The sequence below is a fragment of the Hyla sarda genome, chromosome 2 (genome assembly GCF_029499605.1).
Source record: "Hyla sarda isolate aHylSar1 chromosome 2, aHylSar1.hap1, whole genome shotgun sequence".
NCBI classification, from domain to species: domain Eukaryota; kingdom Metazoa; phylum Chordata; class Amphibia; order Anura; family Hylidae; genus Hyla; species Hyla sarda.
Window position 1 is genome coordinate 12899488 of NC_079190.1, and position 17929 is coordinate 12917416.

The 17929-nt window shown below is 47.6% G+C and overlaps 2 pseudogenes; both read right to left on the reverse strand.

Annotated features, from left to right (window-relative positions):
- Nucleotides 1–3255: 3255 nt before the first annotated feature.
- On the reverse strand, nt 3256–3415 carry LOC130359124 (U2 spliceosomal RNA; annotated as a pseudogene).
- Nucleotides 3416–8859: 5444 nt separating this feature from the next.
- On the reverse strand, nt 8860–9020 carry LOC130359895 (U2 spliceosomal RNA; annotated as a pseudogene).
- Nucleotides 9021–17929: the final 8909 nt, after the last annotated feature.

The window sequence follows — 17929 nt, forward strand, 5'->3', positions numbered from 1 at the left end:
GGAAAAAAAATCATTGTGCGACAAAATTTTAAAAAAACCCGCCATTTTGTAACTTTTGGGGGCTTCCGTTTCTACGCAGTGCATATTTCGGTAAAAATTACACCTTATTATTATTCTATAGGTCCATACGGTTAAAATGATACCCTACATATATAGGTTTGATTTTGTCGCACTTCTGGAAAAAATCATAACTACATGTAGGAAAATGTATACGTTTAAAAATGTCATCTTCTGACCCCTATAACTTTTTTATTTTTCCACATACAGGACGGTATGAGGGCTCATTTTTTGCGCCGTGATCTGAAGTTTTTATCGGTATCATTTTTGTTTTGAACGGACTTTTTGATCACTTTTTATTCATTTTTTAATGGTATAAAAAGTGACCAAAATACGCTTTTTTGGACTTTGGAATTTTTTTGCGCGTATGCCATTGACCATGCGGTTTAATTAATCATATATTTTTATAGTTCGGACATTTACGCACGCGGCGATACCACATATGTATTTTTTTTTTTTTTTTTTTACACTGTTATTTTTTTTATGGGAAAAGGGGGGTGATTCAAACTTTTATTAGGGAAGGGGTTAAATGACCTTTATTAACACTTTTTTTTAACTTTTTTTTTTTGCAGTGTTATAGGTCCCATAGGGACCTATAACACTGAACACACTGATCTCTTATACTGATCATTGTTATCCCATAGGGACCTATAACACTGCACACACTGATCTCATATACTGATCATTGTTATCGCATAGGGACCTATAACACTGCACACACTGATCTCTTATACTGATCATTGTTATCCCATAGGGACCTATAACACTGCACACACTGATCTCTCATCCTGATCACAGGCGTGTATTAACACGCCTGTGATCAGCATTATCGGCGCTTGACTGCTCCTGCCTGGATCTCAGGCACGGAGCAGTCATTCGCCGATCGGACACCGAGGAGGCAGGTAAGGGCCCTCCCGGTGTCCGGTCAGCTGTTCGGGGCGCCGCGATTACACCGCGGCGGTCCCGAACAGCCCGACTGAGCAGCCGGGTCACTTTCACTTTCACTTTAGAAGCGGTGGTCAGCTTTGACCGTCGCTTCTAAAGGGTTAATACCGCACATGGCCGCGATCGTCGATGTGTTGTATTAGCCGCGGGTCCCGGCCGTTGATGAGCGTCGGGACCGACGCGATATGATGCGGGATCGCGGCGCGATCCCGCTTCATATCGCGGGAGTCGGCGCAGGACGGAAATATACGTCCTGCGTCGTTAAGGGGTTAAAGGGGTTATCCAGGAAAAAACTTTTTTTTTTTTTATATATCAACTGGCTCCAGAAAGTTAAACAGATTTGTGAATTACTTCTATTAAAAAATCTTAATCCTTTCAGTACTTATGAGCTTCTGAAGTTTAGGTTGTTATTTTCTGTCTAAGTGCTCTCTGATGACACGTGTCTCGGGAACCGCCCAATTTAGAAGAGGTTTGCTATGGGGATTTGCTTCTAAACATGGCGGTTCCCGAGACACGTGTCATCAGAGATTACTTAGACAGAAAAGAACAACCTTAACTTCAGAAGCTCATAAGTACTGAAAGGATTAAGATTTTTTAATAGAAGTAATTTACAAATCTGTTTAACTTTCTGGAACCAGTTGATATATAAAAAAAAGTTTTTTTCCTGGAATACCCCTTTAAAAATACTGGCAATGCAATGGCCGGTATTTATCCAACCAATCCTCCAACTCTCGGGATGCTGCACCATAACCTATGCCAGATTTTCCCAACCAAATTGCCTCCAGCTGTTGCAAAACTACAACTCTCAGCATGCCCGGACAGCCGTTGGCTGTCCGGGCATGCTGGGAGTTGTAGTTTTGCAACAGCTGGAGGCCCCCTGGTTGGGAAACACTGACCTATAATGTTTTAAGAGCCGAGGAACGTGCTCTCGAATCACCCAAAGTGCAAGAAAAAGTGCAAACGTGTTACACTAAAAAAAAACGTGCACAAAGGATGCGGCCTATTGCAAGCCCTTCTCCGATAGGAGAGAGGCCCCCCAACAAACCTTACCCTTCGCCTCCGGACCAAAAGGTGCCTGCGAGGTTCCAGGTTCGATGTCCCTTTTCGCCGAAGCTACTAGGGGACCACAAATGCTCCCGGCATCCCCCTTAGCGTTAGCCAAGATATCTGCCCGCAGAGCCGATAACGGTAGGTACCCTGCCCATGCAGGAGGACCCGGGGTGTTTGCAGGAAGGTGAGGAACCTAATGGCCACACACACCTCCCCTAGACCACCAGGAGGGACACCCAGAAGGGCTACCGCATCCTGACAATCCTGTGGACACACAACACGCAAAAAGTGACACAGTGAGACAAAAATAAATAAATAAGTGAATGTGCGCAGATATACTGCCCGGACATCCAGCCGGATCTATAAAAATTTCTCTGATCCCTAACCAGAAGGCCGGGAATCAAGAGGTGAGTGCCACAAGGTGAAGAGATCATGGTGCCCGTGCTTCAACTCAGTGAGCAAATACTTGGGGTCACCACTCCCCGAGGCACTAAAGTACCTCGGCTCTAGAGTTATAGAGTTTATTTTTATTTATTTTTTTAAGCCGAGGAACGTGCTCTCGATTCACCCAAAGTGCAAGAAAAAGTGCAAACGTGTTACACTAAAAAAACGTGCACAAAGGATGCGGTCTATCGCAAGCCCTTCTCCGATAGGAGAGAGGCCCCCCAACAAACCTTACCCTTCGCCTCCGGACCAAAAGGTACCTGCGAGGTTCCAGGTTCGATGTCCCTTTTCGCCGAAGCTACTAGGGGACCACAAATGCTCCCGGCATCCCCCTTATCGTTAGCCAAGGTATCTGCCCGCAGAGCCGATAACGGTAGGTACCCTGCCAGAGCAGGAGTACCCGAGGTGTTTGCAGGGAGGTGCGGAACCTAATGGCCACACACACCTCCCCTAGCCCGCCAGGAGGGACACCCAGAAGGGCTACCGCATCCTGACAATCCTGTGGACACACAACAAGAAATAAATAAGTGAATGTGCGCAGGTATACTGCCCGGATCTATAAAAAAAATTCTCTGATCCTAGCCAGAAGGCCGGGAATCAAGAGGTGAGTGCCACAAGGTGAAGAGATTATGGTGCCCGTGCTTCAACTCAGTGAGCCAGTACTCCCAGTGAGTTTCGGCACCTCGGGGTCACCACTCCCCGAGGCACTAAAGTACCTCGGCTCTAGACCCTCTCAGTCTCATGTCGAGACCCGGAGGGAACAGGTCACATCGGGGCAGCCGTCAAGCTGATTCCTCAGAACCAGCCCCGAAATGCCCTGGTACACCTGCATCCTCCATGCAGCACCCATCCCCACCAGCATGAAAACTGATAAGAACAGATACTACACTTGATCTTAGCCAAAAGGCCGAGAAGCGATTATGGTGCCCGTGCTTCCACTGAGCCAATACTCCCAGTGAGTTTCGGCACCTCGGGGTCACCACTCCCTGAGGCACTAAAGTACCTTGGCTCTAGACCCTCTCAGCCTCATGGCGAGACCCGGAGGAAACAGGTCACATAGGGGCAGCCGTCGAGCTCATTCCTCAGAACCAGCCCCGGAACGCCCCGGTACACCTGCCCCCTACCACGCAACACCCATCCCCACCAGCTCCAAACTGGCGTCGCCTGCCACCGGCATGAAACTGATAAGAACAGATACTACACTTGTTCTTAGCCAAAAGGCCGTACTGTATACTACTATATAGTCCAACATGCTGGGAGTTGTAGTTTTTGTTTGGTGCAGCTGCTGAGCCACAAGCTGTATCAGGGCATGCTGGGAGTTGTAGTTAGTAACTAACTGCAACTCCTGAATTTAATTTAAAAAATCAAAAAGTTACATCAAAACAAGAAACGGTACTGTTCAAAACTTTAGGTCAGGGCGCAAAAAATATGCCCTAATACAGGCCATATAAGGAGAAATAAAAAAGTTATTGTATCCTGTGATGTTACGCATATATAATTAATTATGCAAATTAGCATGGCCGGTATTTTTTGCAAGAAAGGTGGCAACCCTACCTGTGGCCTACAGACCTCACAGCCTTTGGCGACACTAAACCACAGGCTTTCTAGCGTGTCCTTGTCACCATCTTGCCCACAGAAATGCCGCAGCACCCCTGGTGGTTTCTCATGGAATTGATATCAATGGGGAAGTCAATGCCTGAAATCTTATGCAATTGCTTTTCACTTGCTATAATGGAAATGATCTCTCCAAGCGCTGATGCCTTTATGAATGTGAGAAGAGCCATTCTGAATAAGCCGAGCTGCAGCATAAAGCCTGAGGAAACAGCACCCTAACACAAGAGGGCGATATTCGAGGCCATAGGAGCTGGAGGAACTGTATGGTGTCGGGTGAGGTGTGTAAGTAACCTTTTCGTGATGCCAGGGTGTGGTTGACCAGCTTCTCCTGTGCCAGGCATGGGGCAAATAATCACTCCGACCCAAGGTTACGGATAACTTGCTTTACTGAGGTTAGAAAGATGGTACAATCCGTTATACCTCAGATTAGCATGAAGTAGATGCAAGGTGAACTTTGGGAAGCTTATGGGCGTGCTGGGACTTATAGTTGATTGTGCCGTTACTGACTTGACTTGTGTGAAGCCCACACTAGACTGTAGTTACTTGGACTTCACGAACTTGACTTGAATTGATCCCCACACTTTAGTGCTTACCGCCCGGCTTTGACTTTCACCCAGGCGCAGGGGTTAACTAATAGTAGATGCGTGGTGGCTGGACTAAGCCTCAGGCCTCCTTCAGAATTACCTCACAGACAGACTCCATTCCTCTTTCAACTATACCTCAGCTAGAACTCTGGTTACACTATCTAAGGCAGCAATTTAGAGCATTCCCATTGGGCAGATAAGTCACATGGTTCACCTCTGCATACTCCCCTAACAACAAGGTCCTTAACAACAGGTTTAAGGTTTAAAGTGACAGGTACATAAAAAATACCAATACCAGCATCTGCCACACAGGATGGGCAGGAGTACAGAAGAACACGTTATTCTGTACTGGGTCACCACAACTGATCATGGCGGTGATACTAGACTAGATCTGACTGAATGGTATTACTCCAGGTTTTTCTAACCTCGCCCTGACTCTCTTTATCAGTCATCAGACTTTCACAGTTCCTGATTACATCCGTCTCTCGACACTAAGACTCCGCTCCATCTGGGATAAGACCAGTCCATCCTCCCCGGTGCCTTCTACCCTGACTCGTTCAGTAGTCGCTCAGTCTTGTTATGATGACTCCTTGTGGAAAGGTTTCGGAGGGAATAACGGGAAATTTTGTTTTGAGGGTAACAAGTCAAAACAGATGAAGTTCTGGACACGAATCTACTGCTTATTCTTTGCAGCTGCGAGACCAGAAGATCGTCCAAGTGAGAACATTCCCTGCGTGCTCCGCGCACTCATCGTGTCTCTACTTCCATGAAACCCATCCATAGAGCCGGCCAGGACTCCGTGCCAGCCTAACGTAACCATGGATACTGCATGTGTCTGCCGACCACTGCCAGGCGCTTGCAGAATGAGGATGCGGCCACATGGCACCCCTATGGTTCCATATTACACAGCATTAGTCACTGTGTGGGCTATATAGGACTGTATCCCCTCTAATAAGAACTTGTCAGACATGGAGGTACAGTACTGACCCAAAGTTCTAAAGGAGCCCTATTATGGCTCTGGACAACTGGAAACTGTGCCACCCCCTGTGAATGTAAGAGAGTGGCATCACCGCTCACCAGGGGTGCAGGAGGACATTCTCAAGAATTGGGGTTTAAAATAATATCTCCACACCAGGACCACATATTACCTCTTCAAAACATACTGATAGGTTTAGATTGTGATCCCCAATGGACAGGGACAATTTGAGTGTACAGTGCTGAGTGCGCTATATAAATAAAGAAGTATTATTATTATTATTATTAATAATAATAAATACCATCATATTGTTACAAAATAATAGATCAATATCACCAATAACATCACTCCCCTACACCATGACCACTACCATCACCCCACGATGTCACTACCATTACCCCATCATGACCACTACCATTACCACATCATGACCATTACCATTACCCCACTATGACCACTACCATTACCCCACCATGTCACTACCATTACCGCACCATGACCACTACCATTATTGCACCATGACCACTACCATTACCACACCATGACAACTACCATTATTAGACCTTGACCACTCCTGTCTTCTTGGAGTTGTTCTCTTTCATTTTCTTCTCTATCTGGCTCAGACCGCCATGAAGACTTCTTCCAACCATTACTCGTCTCCTCAGAATCTGCCAGAAAAACATATCACGGTCAGCTTTCATCCCATTCCCCACCTTTTCCCTTCCCATAATGCCCCAAATAATGTCTCCCTTGCATAGTATGAGTGAGTAGGTAAGTGTGTAAGGGGGGAGGGTACGTGGATGGGGTGGTGTTGGGCAGGTAATTCCCCCCTATTAAGTAGTTGGCTCTAGTAGGTAGATAATCCCCACATATTAGGTAGGTAATTGTCCCAATCACATTTGGCAGATGCCCCCAGTAGGTAGGTAGGGAGTCTCCTCTATTAGTTAGATAACCCCAGTAGGTAAATGCCCCCATCAGTTAGTTTCCCCCATTAGGTGTGTGAAACACTGTCCTTGTAAATTCCCCCCGTAAAGTTCTTGGTAAGTTGCTGCCTGACTGACTGCTGTCCATGTGACTGACAGGTTGTAGTGTTAGGCTCAGTCCCTAGTATATCATCTTGCTCCTCCACATATGATGAAGTACACGGCCTCCTGCTTCTCTCGCATCACATAAATAAGAGGATAGTCTCAGCTCGGCGGGAGCTCGGACAGTCTTCACACAGCTGTTCCCATCTTTAGGATTCTCATCATGTGTAACTGGTTTGTAGTCTGACATCATGAATGTGGATGAGGTCGTGCTGGAAAAATGCTCAGAAGTCGTAAATCTGACTCACTATATCATATCTCTGTCAGCCCAATCCTTATAGAGCGATGATAACAGAGAATACGGGAAATAAATGGACGAAATCCTGTGAGCAAAGCTGAAGAGAAGATGTTCACGGAGATGAAGACAAAGTGATGAACGACAAAATAATAATAATCATAATAATTGTGGTGTCCCAGTACAGGATATGGTCCTTCTGTCCCGTCAGGTTGAGTCCCTGTCTGTCCCCGGGGCTCTTCTGTTGTGTCTCCCCCTGTGTATATAGGTTTCACATAAAGGGTTTTCACATAATGAGTAAAGGACCTTTGTTTTTCACATGATTATATCTGTACCACACGATTATGTTTAAGTCACATGTTTATTTTTTTATTTTTAGAGCCGAGGCAAGTGCTCTCTATCACCCAAAGTGCAAGAAAGAGTGCAAACGTGTCACACAAAAAAACCTGCACAAAGGATGCGGTCTATCGCTAAGCCCTTCTCCAACAGGAGAGAGGCCCCCAACAAACCTACCCTTCACCTCCGGGCCAAAAGGCACCTGCAAGGATCCAGGTTCAATGCCCCTTTTTGCCAAAGCTACTAAGGGGCCACAAAAGCAACTGGCTTCAACCCAAGCGTTAACCAGGATATCAGCCATGGAGCCGTATACTGATGGCATCTTGACCGAAGCCAAGATGCCCAGGGGTTGCAGGGAGATGAGGAACCTGATGGCCACACACACCTCCCCTAGACCACCAGGAGGAACACCCAGAAGGGCTACCGCATCTTGACCATCCTGTGTACAAAGAAACACGCAAAGTGGCACAGTGACATACAAAAATAATAAATAAGTGAATGTGTGCAGGTATACTGCCCGGTCATTCGGCCGGATCTATAAAATTTTCCCTGATCCTAGCCAGAAGGCCGGGATACCAAGGGTGAGTGCCAAAGCTGAAGAGTAATGGTGCAGTGCTTAACACCCAGTGAGTTTCAGCACCTCAATTCACCACTCCCCGAGGCACAAAAGTACCTCGGCTCTACACCCCACAACCTCATGGCGAGACCCGGAGGAAACAGGTCACATAAGGGCAGCCGTTGAGCTGGTGTTGTGGCACCAGCCCCACACCGGTGTATCCGGCCACTGGCATGAAACTGATAAGAACAGATCTTAGCCAAAAGGCCAAGAAGTGATGTTTAAGTCACATGTTTATTTATTTTTCTTTATTTTTCTAAGAGCCGAGGAACGTGCTCTCGAATCACCCAAAGTGCAAGAAAAAGTGCAAACATGATACACTAAAAAAAAAAAAAAAAAAGCGTGCGCAAAGGATGCGGTCTATTGCAAGCCCTTCTCCGATAGGAGAGAGGCCCCCCAACAAACTTTACCCTTCGCCTCTGGACCAAAAGTTCCCTTTTTGACGAAGCTACTAAGGGACCACAAATGCTCCCGGCATCCCCCTTGGCGTTAGCTGAGGTATCTGCCCGCAGAGCCGATAATGGTAGGTACCCTGCCCATGCAGGAGTACCCAGGGTTTTTGCAGGGAGGTGAGGAACCTGATGGCCACACACACCTCTCCTAGACCGCCAGGAAGGACACCCAGAAGGGCTACCGCATCCTGACAATCCTGTGAACACACAACACGTAAAAAGTGACACAGTGAGACAAAAAATAAATAAATAAGTGAATGTGTGCAGGTATACTGCCCGGATCTATAAACCTTTCTCTGATCCTAGCCAGAAGGCCGGGAATCAAGAGGTGAGTGCCACAAGGTGAAGAGATCATGGTGCCCGTGCTTCCACTCAGTGAGCCAATTCTCCCAGTGAGTTTCGGCACCTCGGGGTCATCGCTCCCCGAGGCACTAAAGTACCTCGGCTCTAGACCCTCTTGGAGGAAACAGGTCACATTGGGGCAGCTGTCGAGCTGATTCCTCAGAACCAGCCCTGGAACACCTGTCCCTTACCATGCAGCACCCATCCTCACCAACTCCACACCGGCATGAAACTGATAAGAACAGATACTACACTTGATCTTAGCCAAAAGGCAGAGAAGTCACATATTTAAGTCATATGATTGTTATCCAGAGAACCCAGCGACCAGGTGACCTCCCAAGTGACCTATGGGCTCCTTGCACAGCCCCCTATATAAGATAGGGAGGAGTTGCAATCGCTCCCTTTCATCTCTCTCTTAGTTCCTGTGGTCCAGTGCAGTCGTCTCAGCATAAGTGTCCAGAGTATTGGAGGCCTCAAGCCTAAAGTCTGCAGCCACCTGTCAATTGCAAGTAAGGTAAAGTCATCTAAATGTCAGTCATCAAGTAAGTCAAGTCCACTGTCTTTTCAACATTGCCTGCATTATGGTCAGTCTACCTACTGCAAGTCCCAGCAAGCCTGCGAGGTCTCTCTGTGTCTCTGGCCACCTCTTTGGGATATTGGCTGAACTGTATAGACTGTACCATCTGTCTAACCTCAATAAAAGCCACCGTTACCCTTAACCTGGACTCTTTATTGTACCTGCCTAACCTAGGATTAGCAGTACCTTCGGGTGGTTATATAGGAAAACCATGCCCTGGCGTCACGAACACGAAGGGGTTAATTCCATCTGCCCCTTACACCTCACATCACACCCTGGGTGTTACGCCTAGCGCTCCGGGCCCCCGCTCCTCCCCGGAGCGCTCACGGCGTCTTTCTCCCTGCAGCTCCCCGGTCAGTCCCGCTGACCGGGAGCGCTGCTCTGTCATGGCCGTTGGGGATGCGATTCGCACAGCGGGACGCGCCCGCTCGCGAATCGCATCCCAGGTCACTTACCCGTTCCCGTCCCCTGGTGTCATGTGCTGGCGCGCGCGCGCCAGCTCCCTGAGATTTAAAGGGCCAGTGCACCAATGATTGGTGCCTGGCCCAATTAGCTTAATTGGCTTCCACCTGGTCCCTGACTATATCTAACCTCCTCCCATGCACTTCCTTGCCGGATCTTGTTGCCCTTGTGCCTAGTGAAAGCGTTTTGTGTGTTTAAAGCCTGTGTACCAGAACTTCTGCTATCTCCCCTGACTACGAACCTTGCCGCCTGCCCCCGACCTTCTGCTACGTCCGACTTTGCTTCTGCCTACTCCCTTGTACCTCGCCTATCTTCAGCAGTCAGAGAGGTGACCCGTTGCTAGTGGATACGACCTGGTCACTACCGCCGCAGCAAGACCATCCCGCTTTGCGGCGGGCTCTGGTGAAAACCAGTAGTGGCTTAGAACCGGTCCACTAGCGCGGTCCTCGCCATCCCTCTCTGACACAGAGGATCCACTACCTGCCAGCCGGTATCGTGACAGTAGATCCGGCCATGGATCCCGCTGACGTCCCTCTGCCTTACATCTCTGATATCACCACGGTGGTCGCCCAGCAATCCCGACAGATCGCCCATCTAACCCACCAGCTGTCGGAAGTATTCACCATTGTGTCGCAACTTCAGCAGCAATCATCTCCTCCGCCAGCTCCTGCACCCCTTCCGCAGCGAGTGGCCACTCCTAGCCTCCGCCTGTCCTTGCCGGACAAATTTAATGGGGACTCTAAGTTTTGCCGTGGCTTCCTTTCGCAATGTTCTCTGCACTTGGAGATGATGTCGGACCAGTTTCCTACTGAAAGGTCTAAGGTGGCTTTCGTAGTCAGCCTTCTGTCTGGAAAAGCCCTGTCATGGGCCACACCGCTCTGGGACCGCGATGACCCCGTCACTGCCTCTGTACACTCCTTCTTCTCGGAAATTCGAAGTGTCTTTGAGGAACCTGCCCGAGCCTCCTCTGCTGAGACTGCCCTGCTGAACCTGGTCCAGGGTAATTCTTCCGTTGGCGAGTACGCCATACAATTCCGTACTCTTGCTTCTGAACTATCCTGGAATAATGAGGCTCTCTGCGCGACCTTTAAAAAAGGCCTATCCAGCAACATTAAAGATGTTCTGGCCGCACGAGATACTCCTACCAACCTGCATGAACTCATTCATCTAGCCACTCGCATTGACATGCGTTTTTCTGAGAGGCATCAAGAACTCCGCCAGGAAAAAGACTTAGATCTCTGGACACCTCTCCCACAGTCTCCACTGCAATCTGCGCCTAGGCCTCCCGCCGAGGAGGCCATGCAAGTGGATCGGTCTCGCCTGACCCTGGAAGAGAGGAATCGCCGTAAGGAAGAGAATCTTTGTCTGTACTGTGCCAGTACTGAACATTTTTTGGTGGATTGCCCAATCCGTCCTCCACGTCTGGGAAACGCACGCTCGCACCCAGCTCTCGTGGGTGTGGCGTCTCTTGATGCTAAGTCGGCTTCTCCACGTCTCACGGTGCCTGTTCGGATTTCTACTTCAGCCAGCTCTCCCCTCTCAGCCATGGCCTGCCTGGACTCTGGAGCTTCTGGGAATTTTATTCGGGAGTCCTTAGTGAATAAATTCCGCATTCCGGTGACCCGTCTTGCCAAGCCACTCCACATTTCCGCGGTCAACGGAGCCAGGTTGGATTGCACCGTGCGTTACCGCACGGAACCCCTCCTAATGTGCATCGGACCTCATCACGAGGAAATTGTATTTTTTGTCCTTCCTAATTGCACTTCTGAAGTTCTCCTTGGACTACCCTGGCTTCAACACCATTCCCCAACCCTGGATTGGTCCACTGGGGAGATCAAGAGTTGGGGTCCCTCTTGTTCCAAGGACTGCCTTCAACCGGTTCCCAGTACTCCCTGCCGTGATCCTGTGGTTCCTCCTGTATCCGGTCCCCTTAAGGTCATTAAGGACTCTGCCTGCCACAGGAAATGCCTCTCCCCCCCTCCCAGTCCCATCAGGCAAGCCTCTGTGTCCCCTCATGGCCCTCGTCCTGGTGTCACACTGCCCCGTGCCAGGTCTCGCCCTCTGCCCTCTCTCCCCATTCCTACTCCTGCTGTACTGCCTGCCGTTGAGGAATCCCTCCATCCTTTCCCGGTGTCCTCATCCCAGGGGAGGCAGTTACCGGACAAAGAGAAGGGGAGACCTAAGGGGGGGGGTACTGTTACGCCTAGCGCTCCGGGCCCCCGCTCCTCCCCGGAGCGCTCACGGCGTCTTTCTCCCTGCAGCTCCCCGGTCAGTCCCGCTGACCGGGAGCGCTGCTCTGTCATGGCCGTTGGGGATGCGATTCGCACAGCGGGACGCGCCCGCTCGCGAATCGCATCCCAGGTCACTTACCCGTTCCCGTCCCCTGGTGTCATGTGCTGGCGCGCGCGGCTCCGCTCTCTAGGGCGCGCGCGCGCCAGCTCCCTGAGATTTAAAGGGCCAGTGCACCAATGATTGGTGCCTGGCCCAATTAGCTTAATTGGCTTCCACCTGGTCCCTGACTATATCTAACCTCCTCCCATGCACTTCCTTGCCGGATCTTGTTGCCCTTGTGCCTAGTGAAAGCGTTTTGTGTGTTTAAAGCCTGTGTACCAGAACTTCTGCTATCTCCCCTGACTACGAACCTTGCCGCCTGCCCCCGACCTTCTGCTACGTCCGACTTTGCTTCTGCCTACTCCCTTGTACCTCGCCTATCTTCAGCAGTCAGAGAGGTGACCCGTTGCTAGTGGATACGACCTGGTCACTACCGCCGCAGCAAGACCATCCCGCTTTGCGGCGGGCTCTGGTGAAAACCAGTAGTGGCTTAGAACCGGTCCACTAGCGTGGTCCTCGCCATCCCTCTCTGACACAGAGGATCCACTACCTGCCAGCCGGCATCGTGACACTGGGGCTCACCACATAATAATAATAATAATATTTTTTTAATAATAATAATAATAATTAGCAGCTGCATTTGTCATGTCTTCTGCAGTCATCTCATTATCATTAAAGGGAGGGGTCAGCAGAGCCATCTCATTATCATTAGAGGGCGGGGTCAGCAGAGTCATCTCATTATCATTAGAGGGCAGGGTCAGCAGAGTCATCTCATTATCATTAGAGGGCGGGGTCAGCAGAATCATCTCATTATTATTAAAGGGAGGGGTCAGCAGAGTCATCTCATTATCATTAAAGGGAGGGGTCAGCAGAGTCATCTCATTATCATTAAAGAGAGGGGTCAGCAGAGTCATCTCATTATCATTAGAGGGTGGGGTCAGTAGAGTCATCTCATTATCATTAGAGGAGGGGTCAACAGAGTCATCTCATTATCATTAGAGGGAGGGGTCAGTAGAGTCATCTCATTATCATTAGAGGGAGGGGTCAGCAGAGTCATCTCATTATCATTAGAGGGTGGGGTCAGTAGAGTCATCTCATTATCATTAGAGGGAGGGGTCAACAGTCATCTCATTATCATTATAGGGCGGGGTATGCAGAATCATCTCTTTATCATTAGAGGGAGGGGTCAGCAGAGTCATCTCATTATCATTAGAGGGCGGGGTCAGCAGAGTCATCTCATTATCATTAGAGGGAGGGGTCAGCAGAGACATCTCATTATCATTAGAGGGCGGAGTCAGCAGAGTCATCTCATTATCATTAGAGGGCGGAGTATACTTGGGTTACACTTCCAGGAAGCTGTGTTATGACGTTTTTCTCTGCAGCTGCCATTCAGCGCACATACCCTGCACATGCGCGAAAAACAATTTAACCTTCTTCCCATGCGGCAGAGGGGCTCGAGACCATCTGGGCCCAGGTTGCATCTGCTCCCTCCTATAACTAGGCCCCCTGGTTGCAGGCTGCAGTCCTGTCACTTCCTATGGTCCTGATAATAAGACATGGAGCATATGTTCAGCTTTACACATGACAGGTTCCGTTACATCGATGACATTTTGTAAGACCCGGGGATAATAAGTCTCCTCGGCCCACTGGCTGCTCCCATAAAACCCCATTCACGGCACTTTTACAACCTGATGCAGATCTTTTACACGCAACGTTCGGAATTAAAGCTAATGGCTCCAGATGTCCGACCCTTTATGAGACGCTCCTCACCCCCAATAAGAGAGAACACACTTTTTCGGAAGTGGCGTTATTTGTTCTTAACGTTCTTCTGCAAACTCTTTTTGGTAATTACGATTACAGGCGGGATGCCCATTACCCCCTCCCCTTCCCGGCGATCCCGCGATGGCGGCCTCTGTCTCTTAAATTCTGCCTATAAAGCGTTATGGGAAGTGTTTTCGTTCCTTGCCTTAACTGGGCGTCTCAGGGGGGTTAAATTGAATTAGTTTTAATGATTTTTTTTTCCTAAAGTAACAATTAAAGTTTAATTGTCATAAAAGGGTAATTTCAGACTTAACGAGGGATGGAGGAAAATGAGAAGACCTCGGGGTCAGGACGGGGTCTGTGGCCCGACACGTGCATTATATAGAGCCGGATCTGCTGGAAGCATACGTTATAATGGTGATCTCTCCTTGCCATACACAGGGGCACAGCTAGGGGTCACTGACGGGCATGTGTCTTACTAGCCGGGTGGTTAAGGGGCAATATCGGCCCCTACGCCATATAAAAAGACATTAGTAGTAAAGGCCATCTTGTTGATTTTGCATTGGGGTCAAGAAGCTACGCCTATAGGTGGCAAAATTGCGTCCTCAAAAAAAAAATCACCTGTACACATGTCCGATTTAGCCATATGGTTGTCATAAAGGAGGCCCCCCTCTGCCACTTAGGTACACATGGAATGACACCAGCTGGACACTAGATGGCAGGATTGGGCCTCACCTATAGCACTCCGCTTCCCTGGGTCCTCATTGTGCCTTCCAGGACTCAGATACCCCCAGGACTTATTGTAAGGACAAATATGACAAGACGGCAGTTGGCAAAAAAGTATAAAAAGCGTGTATCAATATTAGGCGGTAACAAGAAAAACAACTCACCAATAGATTAAAGCAACTCACCAATTGTTGACAGTAAAAATTTATCATAACAATGGCAGTCAGGCATGTTGATAAAGGCGGGGGGAAAAAAAACAAGGACTGTCCCTGGTTGTCCCTAGTCTTTCACTAGATTAGTGTTTCCCAACTAGTATACCTCCAGCTGTTGCAAAACTCCAACACCCAGTATGCCCGGACAGCCTTTGGCTGTCCGGGCATACTGGGTGTTGGAGTTTTGCAACAGCTGGAGGCACACTGGTTGGGAAACACTACCCTTGACCTATTCCCTAAACACTAAGCCATCGCCAAACATACTAACTTCACTGTCCCTGCTATGTCCCTATGAAAACCCTGGACTCACTCTCCTTAACAGAAACAACCAGAAGGCACTAGGACCCAAAGAGACTGAGCTGTACAAAGCCTAAAAGTATATTGGAACTTTTAACAACAACAACAACAAAAAAGCTAATCTGCAGCAATTTTGAAATAAAAATATTAGGATTAGCTAAAGTACCAGAAGTACCTAATGAACTAGGAACTATAACTAAAGAACAGAGAGATACAAGATAAAATAGGTACAGACTTACGGAGCATACACTATAATCCGCACAGAACTGCACGAACCAGAGATCTTTAAAGAGAGGTTAATAGGGATGCTACTCTAAACAGTTCAGGTCCGGCAGTCGAGGTCGACTGATCGAGAGCAATGGATCAGCTTTAAAGGGGTACTCCGGTGAAAACCTTTTTTCTTTTAAATCAACTGGTGCCAGAAAGTTAAACATATTTGTAAATTACTTCTATTAAAAAATCTTAATCCTTCCTGTACTTATTAGCTGCTGAATGCTACAGAGGAAATTCCTTTCTTTTTGGAACACTGATGACATCACGAGCACAGTGCTCTCTGCTGACATCTCTGTCCATTTTAGCAACCGTGCATAGCAGATGTATGCTAAGGGCAGCATGGTGGCTCAGTGGTTAGCACTGCTGCCTTGCAGTGCTGGGGCCTTTGGTTCAAATCCCACTAAGGACAACAATAAATAAAGACTTATTATTAAAATGACGTCAGCAAAGAGCACTGTGCTCGTGATGTCATCAGAGAGCATTCCAAAAAGAAAAGAATTTCCTCTGTAGTATTCAGCAGCTAATAAGTACAGGAAGGATTAAGATTTTTTAATAGAAGTAATTTACAAATCTGTTTAACTTTCCGGAGCCAGTTGATTTAAAAGAAAAAAGGTTTTCACTGGAGTACCCCTTTAAGCAAATGTCCCAAACAACTGGTAGGAGAAGGCAGAATAGCTGGGTGATGCCTGCTATTGCTAACTCTAGGCAGCCTAAAGCAGCCCGGCCATAAGAATACAGAATATATATATATATATATATATATATATATATATATATATATATAGGTTTGTAATATAAATGGTGCATTGAGGCAGGGCGGGTAACTGGTATGGGGTATGTGATGGTAGGAGGATGGCCTTACTTTTCTTGACACTGCCATAGTCTAAGGTTAGGAATGGCCAATAGGGGGAGCTCACTGCATACAGCTTGTTTTCAGTTCAATGTTAGCTATATAATCTATATGTAGTAAGCTACCCCTAGTGGTGGCTTCACTGACCAGAATTATGTCATTTATGAAATCGATAGCAGAAGAATCCTCCCATATAGGTATATGATTAAGTTACTCAGCAAAGAGATACAAGAAACACTGGGTACAGACTTACAGTCCACAAACTATAATCCGCACAGAACTGCACAAACCAGAGATGTACACTAAACAGTTTAGGGCTGGTAATCAAGATAGCTGATCCAGAGCAATGGCTGTGGGACAGTTGCAGAACAAATGCCCCCTAAACAAAAGGTAGAATAGCTGGATAATGCCTGTTTATGCCAACTCTAGGCAACCTAAAGCAGCCCAGCCATAAGAATATAGGAGATACATATATAGAAGGTTTGCAATACATATTGTGCATTGAGGTAGGGCAGGTAACCGGTATGGGGTATGTGATCATAGGGGCCTGGTCTTACTTTTCTTGACACAGCCATGGTCAAGGAAGATGAACAGCCACTAGGGGAGCTCACTGCATACAGCTTATTTCACTTTAATGTTAATTATATAATCTATATGCAGTAAGCTTCCCCTAGTGGTGGCTTCACTGAGCAGAATTATGTAATTTATTAAATCAATACCAGCGAAGTCCTCCCATATAGGTAAATGATCAAGTTACTCAGCACAGAGATACAAGAAACACTAAATACAGACTTACAGAGCACACACTATAATCCGCACAGAACGGCACAAACCAGAGATCTACTCTAAACAGTTTAGGGCTGGCAATAAAGAACGCTGATCCAGAGCAATAGATCAGCTGAAAGACAGTTGCAGTACAAAGGCCCCCCCCAAAAAACAGGTAGGAGAAGGCAGAAGTACTAGATGATGCCTGCTATTCCCAACCCTAGGCAACATAAAGCAGCCCAGCCATAAGAAATATATATACCGTATATATACATACAGTCATGGCCGTAAATGTTGGCACCCCTGAAATTTTTCAAGAAAATGAAGTATTTCTCACCGAAAAGGATTGCAGTAACACATGTTTTCCTATATACATGTTTATTCCCTTTGTGTGTATTGGAACTAAACCAAAAAAGGGAGGAAAAAAAATCAAATTGGACATAATGTCACCAAACTCCAAAAATGGTCTGGACAATATTATTGCCACCCTTTCAAAATTGTGGAAAAATAAGATTGTTTCAAGCATGCGATGCTCCTTTAAACTCACCTGGGGCAAGTAACAGGTGTGGGGAATATAAAATCATGGACAACAGAAAGAGGAGAAGAGAACTGTCTGAGGACTTGAGAACCAAAATTGTGGAAAAATATCAACAATCTCAAGGTTACAAGTCCATCTCCAGAGATCTAGATTTGTCTTTGTCCACAGTGCGCAACATTATCAAGAAGTTTACAACCCATGAGACTGTAGATAATCTCCCTGGGCGTGGACGGAAGAGAAAAATTTATGAAAGGTGTCAATGCAGGATAGTCCGGATGGTGGATAAGCAGCCCCAAACAAGTTCCAAAGATATTCAAGCTGTCCTGCAGGCTCAGGGAGCATCAGTGCAAACTATCCTTCGACATTTAAATGAAATGAAACGCTATGGAGGAGACCCAGGA